The 18,406-nt window shown below is 43.2% G+C and overlaps 1 protein-coding gene across 3 annotated transcripts in view; it reads right to left on the reverse strand.

The window, feature by feature from the left end:
* Positions 1-18,406, reverse strand: part of DGKZ (diacylglycerol kinase zeta) — a 146,308-nt gene that overhangs the window by 90,220 nt on the left and 37,682 nt on the right. The window lies entirely within an intron of this gene.

An 18,406-nucleotide genomic window follows, 5' to 3' on the forward strand; every position in this document is an offset into this window, starting at 1 on the left:
AAAGCAGTGTCAGGACACACCCCTAACGCACTTGGAGAAACTACAATCCTGGAATCTAAATCAATATTTCACAGTCCTGCTGCTACTAACAACATACACAACTTTATGATTACACATCTCTCCAGGGACAATACCTAACACTGGCTACAGAGAGCAGAGGGCACAGCTGTGGGAGGACATGCCCTCAGATGCTAAAATCCTCTAATATAAAATAAAAATTTCACAGTCCTGCTGCTACTCACAACCTAGAAGAAGGTATGCTTACACAGTGACAGGTACGACACCCAACACGGTCTGCAGAAGTTAAAATCTGGAAATATAAAATTCATGATATTTCACAGTCCTGTTGCTACTTACAACATACACAAAGGATGCTGTCTGCAGAGAGCACAGAACACTGCAGTGTGAGGGCACACCGCCAGAAGTTATAATACAGTAATATAGATTCATATTTCACAGTCCTGCTGCTACTTATAACATATACAAAAGTATGATTACACAGGGGTTCTAACCAACACGATCTGCAGAGAGCACAGGAGTGTGAGGACCAAGCCCCCAAAAGTTACAATCCAAAAAAAAAAAAATCTATCAAATCACACAGTCCTGCTGCTACTCACAACATCCACAAAGGTCCTATTACACATCTCTCCCGGGACAATACCATCACTTACTTAAAGGGCTAGGAGACAGGACTGACAGCATTTACAGCACACATTTTCTTGGCTCACATTCACACTCAGCTTTCACTGGGTAATAAAACCAAGTGCGACTAACTCTGCCACCTCATAAAATACAGTAATAATAATAATATCATAAAAATATAATAAAAACTTTTGTTGAGCAGAGGGAATCCTTTGCAGATGGAATTCTTATTAATTTTTTTTTTAACCCTTCAGCTCGGGGCGTTCCTTAAGTCTTCAGTCATAACACGTAATGTGTGGCAACAGCAAAAACGGATGGCAATGGCGTTCTCTAGACGCGGCTAGAATAATATTGATGTTACTGCGGTGTCTACAGGGACAGGTGTGGCGGTGTAAGGTACGGAGAAGGAAAGACAAGTTCTGCTTGGGATCACAGGTGGAAAAGAAAATAATATTTAACATATCTATGAAAAACAGGGAGCCAAGAGCACAGCAGTGTGAGGACACCCTCCCCCCCCCCCCACCTTATAGTAAAAGAAGCAATAAAACTCAACGCAAGTCTCATACTACAGTAGTTAGTCTACAGAAAAGTATAGCTCCTATTGCATGAAATACTGCCGTCCTTAAAGGGTAGCTCGGAAATAGAGGTAGCTAAGAGAAAAGCAGTGTGAGGACCCCCCCCCCCTTACAGTTAAAGAAGCAATAAAACTTAATTCAGTCTCATATCTCATATTGAAGTGGTTTCATATGGGATAGTATACCTCCATTGTATAAAATACTGCATTAAAGGTTAACTCAGAATTAGAGGTAGCTAAGAGCACAGCAGTGTTAGGAACCCTCCCCCCCTGTCCCATTATAGTTAAAGAAGCAATAAACCTCAACTCAGCCTCATATTGAAGTGGTTTCATATGGGATAGTATACCTCCATTGTATAAAATACTGCCTTCCTTAAAAGGTAGCTCGGGATTACAGGTAGCTAAGAGCACAGCAGTGTGAGGACCCCCCCTGTCCCATTATAGTTAAAGAAGCAATAAACCTCAACTCAGCCTCATATTGAAGTGGTTTCATATGGGATAGTATACCTCCATTGCATGAAATACTGCCTTCCTTAAAAGGTAGCTCGGGATTACAGGTAGCTAAGAGCACAGCAGTGTGAGGACAAACCCCATTATGGTTGAAGAAGCAATAAGTCCCAGTTATTTTGCAATGAATGTGTTAATAATGAATTAGTATATGTCAATTGCAGGAAACACGGCCTTCCTTAAAGGGTTGTTGATTGTTAAGGGTCGACGGCTACGACCTCCATTGATAAAAACAATGGGACTTTCGGGGAGGGGGGTGGATGGGTCTCCCTAAGGGGTTGTGTATGGGATCTCGGGCAATTTCCAATGTGCATAGAGCAGAATACAGCACTACAGGTAGCAAAGTGCACAGCAGTGTGAGGACACACTCCCATTACAGATCAAGAAGAAAAAAAAAGGTTCTCTTATTTTATATTTTTAATAGAGACAGATTTTCTGATTGCAGAAAATACGTCTTTTCTTCAAGTGTAGCTCGAGATTATAGGTAGGTAAGAGCACAGCAGTGTGAGGATCCCCCCCACCTCCATTACAGTTAAAAATGTAAAAAGGTTCATTGATCTTGCTATAAGAATGTATTTTAGGGACAAAGTATCCATTGCAGAAAATACTTCCTTTCTTAAAGGATTGTTAATCACTGAGGGTTTGACCGTTAGGACCCCCAGCTATAAAGACAATAGGACTTCCCATGGGGGGGGGGGTGCAGCAGGTTGAGTTTGGGAGTGTTAGAAATTACCCAAGACAGCGCTGGGGTCTCTTACTCTCATAGACGCATGCTCGTTGTGCCCCTGTTCTCCAGATAACTCATTGGCAAGGGTCCAATCCTATTAATGATGCCTAATAAAACTCTAGCTTCAGATTGAAATGGGGGTGGACTACGTCGGCTTCACAAGAAAAAACTCACAGGCCCCAGAAGCATCAAACTCAAGGCAGGTATAAAAATATATTATTTTTATAGTGACAATGGATAGCAGTGATAAAGGGCAATTTGGGAAACTGTAATATTGGTTGCACAAGGACCTGGGGGTGGTTTAGCAGCCGAAATTGCGATGACAGGTCCACTTTAAAATGCCAGTATAGTTATTAATCATCCATCCTTAGGATAGTCTGACAACCAGTATGCCTAATACGACTGCTGACTACTCTTCACAATCTACCAAACACAGCGCCATACTGTGGATATAGTGGCCATACCAGGCATTGCAGCTCACTACATATGTATAATGAAGGACTTTATACCTCAGACAGGAGCTTGTGAAAAATGAGAATACGTGACAATCAATCCTCACTCACCTGAATGGGGAAATGTCATGCAACTAGCAGAAAGATGACGGTGACAAGTTATAACTTGAGGTCTGTATTGTGACCAGATTCATAAAGATAAAAAAAGGGTCTAAAACAAGAGAGCAATGTAGTAAAACAAGACGGACGACAAAAAGAAAGCCTATAAAGTTACTCGAGCTCGGAGAAAACTTTCAATATTCTCCCATAATATTCTTATTGAAGAGGAAGACACAAAGATAAGGAAGCCCCAGGTCATAGTTAATGCTATATTCACTAGACTTCTCAGTTTGAGGTCACTTGTGCAAGTTTTGATCAACCTTTTTGAGCTTTCTTCCACTGTTAATGCGTATTCCTAAAAGGTCTCGGTGCTGCCGGTGGGAGACTAGATGCTATGAGGTCTCCTATGTAAAGCACATTCAGAAAACATGAGATTCTGCTCTGTAACTATCTCTAAAGCTACCCAGAATCCATTGGTGTGTCATCGGTGTATATGGACCTGCTCTATAATTTGCGGCCTGGGCAGTCCAGGACTGTTGAAACCATAGCCAGGTGTATGAGCCTATAGAAATACATGGGGAGCTGCAATAGTAATTGGAACACTGGCAACCACACATCCCAAAACACATTGTTGATGTGCAGGGAGCCATAATCAGAAGCAGCATATAGAACATTATAGAGCAGTACTGCGCAGCGCTGATGTGAATAAATCACTCTGGTGAGAGTGAAAAGTCCATCAGTTTTTTTCCCCCCTTTATAGATCCCTCTCCCCCCCCCCCCCTTCATAGATCCCTCTCCCCCTTTACAGATCCCTCCATCTAGTTGAGCTGGAGTGAGCCAGATAAGTGGAGAAAGAAGCATTTTCCTTTGATAAAATATATTACAGAATTTGTTCATACATCATTCATGCAACGTTTGCTGATAACATGAAACCTAATATAAATACATGTCTGCACACGTCTTGGGTTGCTGCTGAATCTTTGTGATTTGTACAGAGGATCTGCACCTGCCCAATTTTTATTTATTTTTTTTAAAGACTGGGCTGACTTTTGCAACTAATGAGTCCAACTAATGGTCCCTCCACAATCACAAGAAGGGGGCCACCAGCAATAGGGAGATCATGTACTCGTTAATGGGTGGAGCATTGGGTCAAGAACGTGTCCCGACGTTGTATTCTGTAGAAGAGAGTGTAGAAGATTGCTGTGCACAGCGCTGAGGTATCGGACACTCCCAGCCACTGTCTATGAGAATTCTGGAGATACCCAAGGGCTGTGTTTGGCAATTTCTGACACTCCCATACAATGGAAAGGAGCAGCAGGATCCGTTCTCCGGATCGCGGGGGTTCCGTTCTTGTGATCTGTGGGGCTCCCGGTGATCGGTGGGGTCCCTCACCAATCACATTATTATCCCCTATGCGGTGGATAACTTGAAAACTTGGGAGAACCCCATTAACTTCTCTCATCCATGTTTCTGAGAATTAGGTTATCCTGATATTTTGCCTCTCGGAAATGATACACTGACAAGTGGGCGTTACCATTCCCCTTGTAGAGTAGGATCTTACAAAATTTGACACGCTCTGCACCGAATGGACACAGTCAGACTGGGTCATGCACCAGTGAGGAAATGGGAACACCCCGTTGTGCAATTTATTTCCAGGAAGATTAAAGAGGTTCATTCTGCCTCTTATACATTGCACTAGTAATGACCCAACTATAGGATAGGGAAGTAGGAGCTGTGGGTCGCACCCAACCAATCGCCTACTAATGACCCATCCTTTGGATAAGGTCATAAGTAGCATATGACCCAAGAAACCCCTTTAAAGGGAACCTGTCACCAGCGGGTCGTCTGTTAAACCCCTAAACATACCTCATAGGGTAGTGGTGGCAAACCTATGGCACGGGTGCCAGAGGTGGCACTCAGCCATTTCTGTGGGCACTGAGGTTGTCACCCCAGGAAAAAGTTCACCAGAATAGAACAAATCCGCTAAATCTTCCTGAAGCCCCAGGCAACTTAAGGGAAGCTGCTCTCAGAGCCATTTTAAAGCGACACTTCATTGGCTGTTTGGAACAGCAGGAAAAGTGAGAAGGTGTGGACAGGGCTACAATGAGAGTCTGTATTTGCCCTCCTTCCAACTGTATTGGTGGCCTCAGGGGGCCGATACGATTGAAAGATGTGGAAGAACAAGTAGCAATAAGTTACTGCTTAAAATGTCATGTTGACACTTCACAGTAAATAAGTGGATTTTGGTTGTAGCTTGGGCACTCGGGCTCTAAAAGGCTCGCCATCACTGTTATAGGGTGTAGTAAATGCTGTCCAGGCATGTCCTTATAACGCCGGTGTGCCGGCCACATGCCAAAATATCACATTATACTCATCTACTAGTCAGGGGGGCGGGCTAAGGGCTTGACTAGTCAAGAGTACACCCAGCCTCCTGCCAGGTGCGTCATCAAAACTCCGCCTACATTTCTCGTTTCAGGCGATTCCTGCCCTGCCTCCAGCGCCTCCCCGTCCAAAATCTCAGACATGCAAAGTGCGTTTAGTATCTACTCTCCGGACCTGCGCGTATACGGAGGGAGAAACGCTCACAGTGCATGCGCCGCAAGCTGCGCACCTCTCCATTGCTATTATCTAGCAGCATAAGCTCCTGTGCTGTGCAAATTTCTCCCTCCGGATACGCGCAGGGCTGAAGAGGAGATACTAAACGCACTGTGCATGTCCGAGATTTAAGGCGAGATTGCAGAGGACGGGGAGGCGCTGGAGGCAGGGCAGGAATCGCCTGAAACGAGAAATGAAGGTGGAGTTTTCTTGACTAGTCAACCCCAAAACCCGACCCCCTGACTAGTAGATGACTTGGAATATAAAGTGATATTTGGACAACATTTACTACACCCTATAAGGTATGTTTAGGTATGTAACAAGCGTCCTGCTGGTGACAGGTTCCCTTTAAATTCAGGAGCAGCCCAATGCGGAGCTCCAGGAGCAGGTGTCTAGTCATATCCACAAGTATTTACTAAAAACACTCCTGTCTATTACCATTGTTTCATCACATAAAAGACAAAAATTTCACAATAAGTCAACAATAACAATACTATGAAAATAGACACATAGCTGCGATCCGAGCTGGAGAACGAGACAGGTGGGTAACCGGAATCCCGTACGGAAATCAGGACAGGAAGTGTAACCTTAGCCCGATCATCGGATGCAAAGCGATCCCGGGCAGTTATGGAAATGACATCCACCTCTACCAGGGGTATGCAAATCCCGGGAGAAGTCAGTTTGTCTGGTTTTACAAGTTTATTTTGGGATACATTTGGAGACGTAACATAAAAAAGATTGACCATTAGCTCAGAGCTAGAGATGGAGACAATATAGATGGGTCTAAGGGGGTCAACATTGGGAATCTAACCAGGGTTATGTTAGATCACTCCAGTTATATGGGGGTTCCTATATGTTCTGCGGCTGAAACATTAACACCATGGTTTGGTGGAGAACCTTTCTGTGGCCTTTAGCCAGACATTGTAGTATTAGGATAGGGTTACAGGGCGATACGCGTCTCCCGAATTATGTGGCTATCACAAGTAGAGCCAGACCTCGGACCAGTCGCGGTTGGCATTGAACTCCATCATGGACCTCTAGTAAACCTACTACCAGTCCTCGTTTTTAACCTCCGTCGTAGGTCATAAGGCTTTGAAATCCATCTAGGTCAAGATATGATCAGAGATGCATAACCCCTGCGCCTTAACCTGCCCAGTTTTTTACCCCCAGTCCTACAAGGTCATAGGTCTTGAGATAATTTGCACTCAGGTGCAATCATTGAGGTCTATTTGTAGTCCTCTATTTGGTATAATTCACCATCGGAATATGACTTGGATAATATTCCACATTCTACAGCTTAGCTTCCTCTGACCTACATAATGGCATCCCAGCCCCCACTGATAGAGCACTAGAGCCGTAGCAGCCACCCATAGAGCAGGAAATTACACGATGTAGTGTGGCCATTCCCTTATGGTAACAGTTCCTTTACACAATCTATGTGGAAATCGCATAATGGTGTGCAAAGAGCATCCAACACGAAATGGCCCCTCCAGCTACAAAATCCTAAAAACCGTCATAAAAATAGAGAAGCCATAGAGATTCTAGAAGCAATTAAATGTCCATCTCACTGCGCCCTCAGCAATAGCAGCTGATGGACATGGATGCCCTCTGCTAGAGCCATGGCCACAACCCAAATCAGAAAAGGGGGCACTTAAAATAAGAAAGTAAAAAGTATTACCGTACTAATATGTAATACATATTGTACTATACAACATGGATTGAAAGATGGATAGATGTAGATGAAACATAAATTTTGTGGGACTGGCAACGAACATCAAGAACCTTTTGGACGTTAGACGTCATAACATGTTGAATTAATCTAAGAGTCGTTTTGCCAGGATTGGGGTTATGTTGATATCATTAACCAAAAAAAGTGAACCCTACACTTCTCTGGCTCTCAATAATAGCAGTGCCGTGGGCTTCTGGTCTTTGATACTAATGATCTGGCCACAAGTGACTTTTTGTGGTCTTCTAAGGCAAAGCCATCACTGTTGATGCCCGTTATGACGCTGGAACCCTTTTGTTTGTTCGAGTCATCTCTGTCCTAGCCCCAGTTCCTGGAAAACCCCAGAAAAGACCAGAATTGGATATGCTGGATTTTTCACCAATTCTGCCCAGATACTCTACTTTCTACCAACACCTAGACACACAGGAAGTGCCCCTTAAATCACTGGATTAATGTGGGTATTTCTTAGGTTGTCACATGGTAACAGAAAATAGGGGGTCACTGAAGACCAGAAAAAATTGACGCAAAAGCTCTGGAGAGCCAATTGTTTCCTGCTGGAATTGCCAAAACTATTGCAGTCTGCGAGCGACAAATTATATATAACCTGGAAAGCTGTCTGGAGATAGCTGGTCCGCAGGAAGGATTGCTCACAGCCTGGTAAAGATGGAGCAGAGTTCGGACAGTGGACCTCTGCTCTGGGGCTTAATCTCCTGACTTGCCCAGGGTGTCAGGCAGTGGCCTGAGACACCTCTGCTTCCTGGTATTCGGTCACTGGCTGGTGCAGCACAGGCAGGTGCTGCACACCCCTCTGCTTACTTCGCTGACATATGCTTAAAGGACACCTGTCATCAGGTCTGTATCACTAGTCCTGTCCCCTCTACCTGTTGGAGCAGCTCACAAGGATCCCATCCCAGCCTTTATCTAGTTATTTCATACATTATTCATTGTAAAATCATCTATTTTTTATCATGTAAATGAGGCTGGTCACATGGTCAGAGGCAGTGATGTCACTCCTGTTCCCCCTCCCCTCTCCTCCCCCTGCTCATGTCTGTGTGTAATGTATAGTAAAGCATGGCTAGTGTGTGTGCTGCATCTGCTGACATGCTGAATCCTCCTAATATACAGGTGAGAGACACAGACATCAGCTACACATGAATCTGACATGTTCTACTGTAACATGGCTGCCTGGAGCTGCTGTATCTCTCCTATACACACACACACACACAGGCTGCAGGGGGCACCAGCACCAGGAAGCACATCATTATACAGCCTCACATCATTATACAGGCTGTCAGTCATGCACTGGGGGTGTGGTTGTGCCTCCCACTCATGAATAAGGTGGACAGCTTGAATATGCTAATGCTTCATTGGACATTTCACAGGTCATTTGCATACAGCTTTAGGACCTCATTGCTTAGGTTTACAGGTCTGTAGAGGGACAATGAAGGGATAGAGGCAATGCTCTCTAATGGCAGTTTATGAAAATATATTTAGTTTAGGGGGGTTATTTTGCATGACGGGTTCTCTTTAAGACCATGTGCTCCCACCCAAAAGGGGTTTTTACGCTCCCCTGGTCAGGTGGCAGCACTCTCCAACCAGCTTCCAGCTAGCTTTACAATGGTACAAAAGATACCATTGGTTAATAACATTTGACATGTTAACTCTAACTTTATCAGATAGTAATTGCAGCTGAAACCACTAAGTTCTCCACTTTTGGAGACCTCCTAGTGAGGTGATCAGTCTCCCTAGGCAGCTCTTAACATGGAGAGGGCGCTATTCGCAACAACCACCTAGCCTATGCATTGGCAGGGGCGTTGTAAAAAGTTTGCAAAAGTTTGTTTCTGCTACACTAGAAAAGCAATACAAGGCCGGCAATCATGTTTCAGAGCTGGATAGAAGAGTCGGCTACCCCTATATGTGCCGACATTTATTCTTACTTTAATTATGGGTTAATTTATGTTTGCATAAAATTGCTCAGATGAAAGCACCTTAAAACCGGTCAATGAGTTGTTAATTTCCCCAAATTTTCCAAATTATGACAGATGGAGGCTGCGTTGAATTTGGGAGGTCTCCGTATGAAAGGCTGGAGTGAGTAGAGGCTGGTACGGAGCTTGGCTTGTGTAGGAGAACCCTGATTAATAGCAGAAAGAGCAGAGAAGTCTCATCACGGTTTACTAACCAGCCAAAATCTACAGGTATCTACACGTTGCCTGGACCGGCAGGAATGTGAAGTAAACACTGGCTGATCATCACACATAATAACTCATCGCACACAAGAGATATTATAAGCAGACAATGCAATGCTGGAGGTGGGTGGTGATTTTCAGAGCCAAGGTTGGTGTTAGAGCTTGACAAAGAGGTGTGTGGTGCAGTACCCAACACTCGAAACGCGTGATGTGACTCTACTGTGACTCATGGAAGGCTTGCAACTATCTTTCCATCCACAGCTTGATCAAAAAAAAAATTAGGAGTTTGCGAGAACATCAATATTTCCATCGAAAGTTATGGCGTGTGATGTGACGTGACATAGTGGGGTTGGAGAAAAGCTCCATTTAGGAGACAGCAAATCAAGAGTTAAACTGGTAAAACATGACCGGGACCTGATATAGTCCCGAATTCATTGATCGTTTCAACTAGGGTGTAGAAAAAGGAGTGCAACAGCGTGCAGCCAAAAATTTGCCTCTAACAAATCTGTGCCCAATTTGCTAAAAAAAATTGCTAAACATAATCACCGGGAACCACTATTGGATGGGGATTTCTAGGTTTTTTCTTATTATTGAGTAGGATTAAAGGTAGCAGAAGATGTGGAATCCCTACTATTTCACCCGAGAAGCAATTATGACGACAAATGACTGACCTACCCCCAAGAGAGGTGGTAGGTGTCCCATTGGAGAGGTCAAACTGCTAGGATCCCCAGCGATTACAAGGACAGGACGGAGCGCCGGTCTCCAGGATCCCCGGTCTGTGAACGGACCAGCGCCGGTCTCCAGGATCCCCGGTCTGTGAACGGACCGCTGGTCTAGCATGCCCACTTTCACTTAATTCATATATATCATACATCTTCGACAATACAGAAGACTTTGAAAGTGGCAGTGTGGGTGCTAAACTACCACTTCATCCAAATGAGGGGGTGGGGTTGTGTAGGTGTTTTTCTGATTGTGAAGTTACTACAGGGATCTCACCAATCGGACTCACTGGTGGATAGGTAATAAGTTTGATTTTGGAAATAAAATAATAAAATCTTGACAGTCATCCATCTGTTCCATATCACTACAGCCATGGCAAACAGCTGATATTGCCAAGGAATTGTGTGCCAAAGTTTTCCCATACAGAGTAAACTTCAGGATAAATGTAGCTACCATTTGAAACACAGAGAGCTCTAGTCTTCCAGGAAACATGTCCACCACATTCCATAGAGAAGGCGCCTCAAGTCGTAGATGGGATTCATTGCCTATGGCAGTGGTGGCGAACCTATGGCACGGGTGCCAGAGGTGGCACTCTGAGTGCTCTCTGTGGGCACTTAAGCTCAGCACAGAGTTCACCAGATAGGACTCAAATAATCTAACAGCAAGTCAACATTTACTAAGCTCAGTGCTATTTTAACCCTTTAATCACCAAGGAAGTAGTGATTAAAGTCTGGATTTGCCCTCCTGCTTTCAATTGTATCAGTGTCCTTAGGAGGCTGTTATGTTAGGAGAACAGTTCAAAAAATAAATAAATTACTGCTTATATTGGCACTTTGTGAAAAATGTGTGGGTTTTGGTTGTAGTCTGGGCACTCTGTCTCAAAAAGGTTCGCCATCACTGGCCTATGGGATTCATATCACCCAAAAGGACAATTCCTCTAAAGCCATGTTCACATATATCTAGTAATATCTGCTAGGAGTTTCCCAGATTCAGTCAAAAATTGGTCCAATGGCCCCAATTATAGTCAATGGAATCTTTCGGGCTCTGAAGTTTTCCATTATAGTCATTAGTATTAAGCTGATACAATAATGCAGGAGGGTCGTGAACCCATTTCTTCCCACTTCAGGGATGATACATAATTTCCTTATTTTATTGGAGAATGTTAATAGTTGGGTAGATATTCATTGTCATAAAAGAAAGGCTGTGCAAAAGAAAAAAAAAAAACCACAGAAGTATAGGAACAGATGAGCTCAGACTGATATAAGACGGCGTGGGGGCGAGCGCGGGACTGAATTCCACTTTACAGTAACAGCTTGTGCCAGTTCCACATTGCTTTGTATATGAATAGACATCCAACACCAACCACCCCCGATTACCAACCAGCCGAGGAAGTGAAAACCTATGGTGTGGAGTTTGAAAAGTTCTGTCAACTCTACTCACTCGTCTGTTTAAGTAAATTATCACATTCCCCAATGATAATAAAGAAAACCAACCACCTAAAAAAAAAAAAACATTAAAACACCTACAAATACTCGACCCTGTTCCTCTTCACCTTGATCCCGGTACTGTCCGTCACTAATTTTGACACTCCGGGATCTCATAGAAAACAAACTTATAATTAGCAGCCCGGAGCAAGGGGAAAAGATGTCCGGCGCTCCGGGCTGCTAATTATGCAAGCCATTGTCCCCTCCCTCTCCCATGCTGGGTTCAAGGTGAAGAGTGTAGTGTAGTGTTTTTTTTTACGTTTTTTTAGGTGATTTATTTCCTTTAAAAACTACTAATCTGTTATTCGACAAGTGGGCATCACCATTCCTCCTGTCACTGGGACAGGTTTTTTACTAAAACTATCAAATCAGTACTTACTTTGTCAGGGAGAATAAGGAAAGACCCTGCTACCAAGATTGATAAAATACCTTTTATAATTTTGTGTATGCAGCCACTACGCAGACATATATATATATATATATATATATATATATATATATATATATATATACAGGCAGTCCCCTACTTAAGAACACTCGACTTACATACGACCCCTAGTTACAAACGGACCTCTGGATATTGGTAATTTATTGTACTTTAGTCCTAGGCTACAATAATCAGCTATAACAGTTATCACAGGTGTCTGTAATGAAGCTTTAGTGTTAATCCTGATTCTTATGACAACCCATCATTTTTAAAATCCAATTGTCACAGAGACCAAGTTCTGGCTGGGATTACAATGATAAAATATACAATTCTGACTTGCATACAAACTCAACTTAAGAACAAACCTGCAGACCCTATCTTGTATGTAACCCGGGGACTGCCTGTATATACACATATATACATACATACATTTGACGACTTAGCAGTAAGTGAACACATGGAAGAGAGGACAGGTGCCGAATCTGACCACGCATGGTATGTTTGTAGTCTGTTCCCATGGAAACCCATAGTTATACATAGGAGATGTATGCAAAAACTATTAATACAGTGATTTTTAGGTGAAAATTATTAGCAGTGTTGTAATTTCACTTTTGCAAAGTCAGGAAATAAATAGGAAAAAGTTTATTTTATGGCAAAATGTTTGCAAAAGTTGGATAATTTTGGGGCAGGGCCTGCTCACCATAGTAAACTGACATTGCAATGTATACACACAAGTGACTAGCAGGAGTTACCGAGCTGTAGACAAGTCTACAGTGAAGTGGAACAAGAAGGATCCTACATACACACCTGTTGTCCTAAAAAATACAAAAAAAAAAAAAAAAAAAAAAGTCAAAGCTCGTCTATGTACAAAGCAAACAATGTTATTCCGACCCTCACGAGTCACTTTGAAGAAACAGGAAGCGCCGTGACACGCGGAACAATAGAAGCCGCTGGAGAGACTGACTAATACTTCACATGAGACTTTATGAGTTATTACTGCACCAAAATATCATTCCTACACATCTGACCCCGTGATGGATCGAGAGCAAACCCCCTAAAATATCTTGCCCAATTTAGTCACAAGAAAAACATCAATCGCCTACACATGGTAGCAGTCGTATTTATTAACGTTACAGAGAATAAGCATCACCTGCCCCAAAAATTCCCATGGTGGGCACCAGCGGACCCCCACTGATCACCAGATTGAGGGGCCGATGTCCCTTATTTCATTGGAGTGACCACTGTTGCTCGTGACAAGTATCCAGTAATCAAATGGAGGGCAACACTCAAACCCTACCGAAATTCTCAGCGCCCCTTTTTTGGGATCGTGGGACCCCAGTGTTGATCAAACACTCGGAAATAGACAACAAGTTGGGATTCTGGGAAGAAGTGTTAAAAAGGTTATCACAAGTTTAAAAGATGTTCCCTACCCACTGGATAGTCTCAATATTTTGTGCACACAGTTACTATGCGTCTTATGTGTCAACATGGTAACAGACTACAAACCCACTTTGTGTAGTCAGATCCTGCAGGTTACTAAAATTTCCTTTTGCTCTGCTTCGTTGCTTTGTTAGATGTAGAAAGTTGCATTAGGCTAGGTGCACACTACCTTGTGCTTAAAACGGGCCGTAAATAGGGGGAAGGTTGTGTCCCGTTTCTGCTGGGTGGAGATGGGAGGGGCCACACCGGGTCAGGTTTAGGACCTGATCTATAATTTGTGTCAAGGCTGCCTGGTTCGATCACAATACACCTCTATGGGGGTCGTGAGCTGGCTACAGTGTGTGCCAAAAAAAATAAAATTATAGTGTGCACTTATTTGTTTCATGTTTTAGCTTGACTAAGACAAGGTTGTAAATGTATATAACCCATCACAATAACAATACAAGAATATACAGTAGTAATGGTCCCTCAAATATTGAAATACTGGTACACCTGGAGATCTAACAAAAATACATTGAGATGCAGTAAATTTCCAAAACTCCCAAAAATGTAAAAAAAAAATGGTGATTTAACCTGTAAGTCCCAGGGACTAGTGTGAGGGTCCCAACCCAATAAAAAATGGGCAAAATTAGATTTTATATACCGTATTTTTCAGACTATAAGGCGCACAAAAAATCCTTAGATTTTTCTCAGAAATCAAAGGTGCGCCTTATAGTCCAGTGCGCCTTATATACGAACCTTACAGACAACAGCTGCCTTAAACTGTGCACAGGTCTGCCACCTGCTGGTCATTCATCGATATAATCAGGTGCGCCTTATAGTCCAGTGCGCCTTATATATGAAGCTAGATGTTTTAACAGGCATTTATTGATGGTGCGCCTTATACTCTGGTGCGCCTTATAGTCCGAATAATACTGTAATTTCGCCTGCAGTGCCTCCACAGGGAAGACAAGGTATTACCCTATTCCCATTAAAATATATAGGCTGACTGCAATGTTCTGAAACCTGAGGTCCTCCAAAATTTAGAGATTTTTAACAATCAATGAGAACTTTTTTTAATGTATTTTGGGCCAAAATACATTTGATCTAAGAAACCTGGACAATCCTGTACTTCCTGTATCCCTGATGGAGCGGTACAAGTTTGTGGACATAGCGCGCTGGGTTGGGGGATGATCTTATAAATAAAAGGAAACTTCAAAGAGTGAACGCTCCAAACATACAATGGAACAAACCGCGTGTCTCTATGGACGTTACTTAACTATGTCCTGTGACCGGGCGCAGCCGATCGTGGCTAAAATAAACGTCCAAGAAGCAGGGACAGAATGAACCCACAAATTTGGTCGTAAAACTTTTGACAGAAGTAACTTTTGATCAGCTGATCGCAGAAGAGCAGTGTGATCAGCTGTCATCTATGGTGCTTAATGTGCATGCAGCGCCTCCACAGGAAAAGCAAGGTATTACCCAATTCCTATTAGAATTTAATAGGCTGACTGCAAAGTTCTGAAACCGGAATCCTCCAAAACAAGATTTTTAACAATCAATAAGACCTTTTTTGTAAAGTACAGTTGAATGGGAACACTACAGTTATAAAGGACTCTCAGAGTTAAAAGCGGCTCCTAATGGCTGAACACATATCATTGATCCCTGATTTTGCAGTGGTTTCTACTTCCTGCAACACAGGAAGTACCTCCCCATCAATCATTAGCTGAGAACTGTGATTGGCTCAGCAGGCATTTTCTATTTATTTTCTTAAAGGGGTCCTAGGCCTCAATGTCATTCTTATTCTTAGGTTCACCTAATACATGAAGTGACAGAAGAAACCTTTTTACAGCACTTATTTTTAGTGGCACAAACAAACCAAGTGCTGTTCCTTCTTCTTGTGATCAATGGGGGTCCCATCAGTGGAACTATCATTAATCAGCTTGCAATTATCTATCCTAACTATAGTAAAAACATTGTGGAACTGTGGAAGAACCCTTTAAGCTAGGCCCAAGAACCATTGTAGACCCAGTAATAGTCACAAAAAGTATAAGTATGGTGGGCATAAGTTTCCTTGTCACTCTGACCCAATTTAAAATATGTTTTAACCCCCAGAAAACAGTTTTAACTGCAGGCACGCTGGAATTTAGCAACTAGGATCTGATAACTAAGGTAAGATCATCCCCTGTCACTCACAGCAGTGTATTGACCTTCTGGGCGTTATTGCAATGAAGTTTGAACTCTGCATATTTTCCATCTTGTAAAGTACAAAACTCATGAAAGCTCCGCCGCTTCCTGCAAAAGTTATCCTAACCGGTTGCTTGTCAGAGACAGCATTTATAGATTATTGTATGGCATGTACAGTATGGCAGCGTCATATTACAGATCTACTATAGATACACGTACATGAGCCCTAAAGCTGAGGTTGGACCCAGTAAAAACACGTACCAAGACATAGGGGTTCTTAGCGCCAAAAGGGGTCCCAGCGGCGTGCCCAAGCACCAAAAGGAGTCCCAGCGCCAAAAGGGGTCCCAGCGGCGTGCCCAAGCGCCAAAAGGGGTCCCAGCGGCGTGCCCAAGCGCCAAAAGGGGTCCCAGCGGCGTGCCCAAGCGCCAAAAGGGGTCCCGGCCCCAAAAGAGGTCCAAGCCCCGTGCCCAAGCGCCAAAAGGGGTCCCAGTGGCAAAATGAGTCCCAGCAGAATGCCCAGGTATCAAAAGTGGTCCCAGTATCAAAAGTGTTATGGTTGGGGAATAAGTATCAAAACAGCGTGACCCACAGTGATCATAAAAGCAAAGGACCCCAGTTGCCCCATGGCATTATTGCCACATAGAGTGACGGGCATGCTAGCCCATTACTCCACTCAGGTCTACGGGACTACCAACAGCCCCATTCCCAAAGAAGTGACTGGAGTGGGGGCCGCACATGAGCACCACTGCACTACCGACACTGGAGACGTATCCCCTTTCCAGTACAATTTCCCTTTTTGGGATTATTAAAGTTTTTATCTAACAGCCTATAATATTTTCTATCATCATTCACAGAGGCATCGACACTATACGGAGGACAGGAGCAGAAAGCTTTGTCTGATCTACAGTTTTTGCACCTGTGAGGAATGAAGGATATAGGAGAAAACTTTTTATAAGGAATGATATCATGTCACATTCTTCCGTATCCAATCAAAAGCCAATCAGATAAACTATAATATACAAACACTACAAGTGACAAATTCTGCTTTGAGACCAAAAGTCACAAGCAATTTCGTATGCGATTCCCTAAGGTCAGATAAATAGCGTGTATTAGTGGCACGACTGTAAAAGTGCAGGAGATGCTGGAACAATCTTCAGGGAATTCCACCAGAAGTTCAATGTTCCAGGGTGTGAGACTAATGTATTGGGATATCAAGAGGTTACACTAAACCTTTGTGCACTACTTATATTTCTGCACCTGCCCCTGTGGAACCTGCAAAATCTATGCAGAAGCTGAAGGAACATCCCCATTCAGATGTATAGAACAGAACAGAAATCTGCAACATGTGAATAGTTCCTGAACTCGACCGGGAGACTGTCATTTATGTAATACATGTGTATACTGTGGTCACCAGGGTAAATCTCAAAATTTCTATTTCAAGGGGTCAATGTGGTCTTCTAACCAGGTTAAGATGCTTACTGAAAGAATTCGGTGCTTTCCTCCAGGTCACAGCCATAGGGTAGGTCTCTTGTCCTCCATCTAAAGTGTATAGTCTTTCCTAAAGTCCTCCATTACAATCCAGAGAATGGGGGTCCCTTTCACCTTATGAAGGAAGGATCCGTCCAGTCCCTCAATGTTCGATGGGACAAGCTGAGATAACCAGCCTAGTACCATCTCTACTAGACCCATAGATAGAAAATGGAATAAGAGAACCCTTTCTCATGTGACCGGACCCCCACCACTGGATGACACTGTTAGTACTATCCCTTTAATACCATTAATATTAAGTTACAGAGGAGACAATCCATATTCTATTTCTGAATAAATCCATATACTGACAGCAGATCTTGAAAATGTTAAGAATTAGAAAAAAACAAACTGAGGTGCTGGCGTTAAATGCGTTAATGTGGGGATCCACAGGTATGCATTAACGTGGCCAATGGGAGGGGGAGACAAAAAGCGCAGAGGATTCAAGTGTATTTCGTTTGAGAAGGGAAATATATAATAGAATATCTTTCACCTGGTTTAGTGAAAAATAGAGCGCGTCATAAAATAGATTGAGGGACTGCTGTGGACGGGACTCAGGTCTGGGCAAACCAGTACAAGCAAAAAAGTGTCAGTGCTCTACTCCACAATAGGCTCCTATTCACATTTGGTCATAAGGAGCAAGCAAGAAAGTGTCAGCGCTCTACTCCACAATAGGCTCCTATTCACATTTGGGCAAACCGGTGTTGACGGACTTGGCTGTGTAGATAAGAACCACGAGGAGACGTCCCGTTCTGGAAGGCGCTGTCACACTCAGAGAATAGACTGGAATGGTATATCCATAAAAGCAATTTTAATAAAATGTAAAGGGTAAAACACTACGGCGTTTCGGCTCCGGGCTGGAGCCTTCGTCAGCTGGTAATTATCCACCTGACGAAGGCTCCAGCCCGGAGCCGAAAACGCGTAGTGTTTTACCCTTTACTTTTATGGATATACCATCCTGGTCTATTCTCTGAGTGTGACAGCGCCTTCCAGAACAGGACGTCTCCTCGTGATTCTTCGCTACCAAGAATTAGAAAAAAAAAATGTGTTTGCATTAACATTTTTCAGAAGACCATAATACACCAATTACCGTTTTTGAGACATATTTTTAACCGTGCAGTGAGCTTGTTTGAT

The sequence above is a fragment of the Engystomops pustulosus genome, chromosome 7 (assembly GCF_040894005.1).
Source record: "Engystomops pustulosus chromosome 7, aEngPut4.maternal, whole genome shotgun sequence".
NCBI classification, from domain to species: Eukaryota; Metazoa; Chordata; class Amphibia; order Anura; family Leptodactylidae; genus Engystomops; species Engystomops pustulosus.